Here is a 2932-nt window from a genome sequence, read left to right as displayed (position 1 = left end):
TTCTCAGTGAACAAATGGCTGTGTAAAAATAGCCATTACCTAAGACGACCATTTTCATTCCAGGACAAAAGAACGTCGGGGCTGGAAATTGCAGAATTAATCCCCTGAGTCTGCAACCCACCACAACGTCTGGTGTTTAATTTGCAATAGGGAAAAAAAAAAATAAAAAAAATCACATTGTGGTGACCAAGAACAAAGGACGCAAAGTAAGAATTAATTTTAATATTAACAACCACTGAAACAAAGGGCAAATTGCACTCTCCTCTAAAAGAAGGTTCTAGGGAGATCTGAGAGCTCCTTCCAGTGTTTAAAGGTGCTCCAAGAGAGCTGGGGAGGGACTTTGGACAGGGGATGGAGTGACAGGATAAGGGGGAATGGTTTCCCACTGCCAGAGGGGAGGGATAAATGGGATATTGGGATGAAATTCCTCCTTGTGAGGGTGGTGAGCCCCTGGCACAGGGTGCCCAGAAAATCCCCATATCCCTGGAAGTGTCCCCTGAGATGGGGCTTGGAGCTGAAAAGACACTGGCTGGAAACAATGGGCCACCTAAAATAACACTCCAGGTGTTCCCTTCCTCCCAGCCTGCTCCACACCCTCATTCTCCACACCAAACTTTGCCAGATTTATGCCAACAACAACCTGCCTGTCAAAATCCTGGGGAAGGGAAATGCAAAGCTACAAATGAACCTTCAGGAGAGCAGCACAGGATGGAAGGGCCATTGAGACAAGCAGAGCATTTATTTTGTTGTGACTAACAGTGTTAAAAGGAGGAGCAGATTAGCACCAGGTTAGATGGTTTGCAGTGACTAACCAGGGCAGGCAGGGATAACTGCTTCATGCAGCAATTTGGGATTCTCCAAATGCACCCAAAAGAGTGAAGGTGTGGAAAGCCAAGTTAATGATGATCAGGATGACAGTCAGCTTTTTCCTGCTGTGCTGAAGCTCAGGGAAATGCTCCTGAGTGATGCCAGCAGCAAATATTGCCCCCTCAACCATTCCCAGCTCCACCACAACTCCCATTCTCCTTTCTCTTCAACTCTCCCTCTCTTCAGTGCCACCAACCCCAAAATCAAGCTGTTGCACATGAAGGACAAAAAAAAAAAAAAAAAAATCAGAATAATCATAATAATCAAGACTCAGTGAACTCATTTTTTAGGGTTCACAGAGAACCTTTTAGGCAGGGGTCATGGTGTGCAGGTGGCAGCTGCATCCTGCCATCCCTGGAGTGTGTTAAACCCATCTGAGCACAGCCCTGTGCTCCCTGTGTATCACTGAGGAGTCAGGGAAGAGCTGGCAAAGGTTTTCCCTAAAAGTTTATCTCTGAATCGCTGCTGGTTCAGAAAAGAAAAGCGAGCAGATGTTGGAAGAGTGACTTGAACCCGCTCGAATTGGATAAAGAAAACGTCCCTGGGGGATTTCTCTGGATTTCATGTTTTAGCATCGTGCGTATTGATTAAAAGCAGTCACTGGTGCAGGTATTTAATAACACAATATCGGGTTTAACACATGGGCAGAGCGGCACTGACAGCTCCAAACACCTCTGGGGTGCCCAACCCCATCCCGGGGTAACAACACAGGGAGATCTGCCCTCAGTGCAGCTTTTGGGAAGTCTCCAGGACAATTTATCAACGCAAACTCTTCTAAACCTGCTGCTCCTACCCTGTTTTCCCAGCCACAAGCCTGATGTGTCTCCCACAGAGGTCTCTCAGCAGTTTGGAATGGAGAAAACACTCGCAGCTTTCAAGACCCAAAGAGTGGCTGCTAAAAGAAATGAGGGAACAGACAAAATAAGAGAAACTGATACACATTTTGATTTGAAAATGCTGGTAAATGTTGTGTTTAGCCCAGTTGCAGTGGAGTTAGTGCTGCAGGGAGAGGGCAGGAGGAAGCTGGAGGGGACCAAAGCCACCCCAGACATGGGACACAGTCACTCTGCTCCTCAAGGACACACCTTCTCCTCCACTGCTGATCTCCCAGGAACCTCCAGCCAAAAAGCTGAACATCCTCAGCTCACAAAAGCTCACAATTCCTCAGCAGATTTATAAATCTGCCTCTTGCAAAGCCCCATTTCCGACATTGGAATTCCAATTTGCTACCACAGCCTTTAAACCTACAACTAAAAACTCTCATTTTCGACACTGCCCGAGTGGCAAAACCACAAAGAAACTCAAAAAAACCCAACCAACAGAGGTCTTTTAAAAAAAATAATAATAAAAAAAAATATTTAGAAACTTCACAAGGCTGTTCTGGCTCAGCAATGGGAAAAGCACTCAGTAAATCACCCACTGGGCGAGGGCCAGCATTCCCTGAGAACCTGGCTGCCAGCAGCACTTCCACAGGTTTTCTCCATCACCACCGCTGCTGCTTGAATTTTAATTTTTTAACTACCCAGAGGTATGACATCAGCCTTTGCTGGCAAAACAGTCTCAAAAACAAACAAACAAACAAACAAACAAAAAAAAAACCCCAACAACAACAACAACAACAACAACAACAACAAAAAACCTAAACACAAAAAACCAATAAAAACAAGCCCAAGTAATGCTGAGCTGTGTGTGTACATGGAAAGGGGCAATTCAGCAGAGCCTGGGCTTGGACAGAGGACTCCACTACAAAGAATTATATGAAAAAATGACCCAGGTCTATTTAAAAAACATAGATAAAGCAGCGAAAATTGAATAATTGAATAAGATTGTCATACCCCACTTTTTTTTTTTTTTTTTTTTTCTCTCTCTTTCCACTCCATTTTTCTCCACCTATTTCAGGGACTGTCACTCAGTCTCACACAAGGGAGGGATCTCCACTGTGTTTTACAGGGAAGGAGAAACTCAGCATTTCCCTACGTGGCTTCAGGTATTTTTTCTGGCACACCAAAACCAGAACCCTGTACAAAACCAGTTGATAAATACCTACAAGGAGCAAAAAATCACT

This window comes from Zosterops lateralis, assembly GCF_965231275.1.
Source record: "Zosterops lateralis genome assembly, chromosome: 21".
NCBI classification, from domain to species: domain Eukaryota; kingdom Metazoa; phylum Chordata; class Aves; order Passeriformes; family Zosteropidae; genus Zosterops; species Zosterops lateralis.
This window is presented reverse-complemented; position numbering follows the sequence as displayed.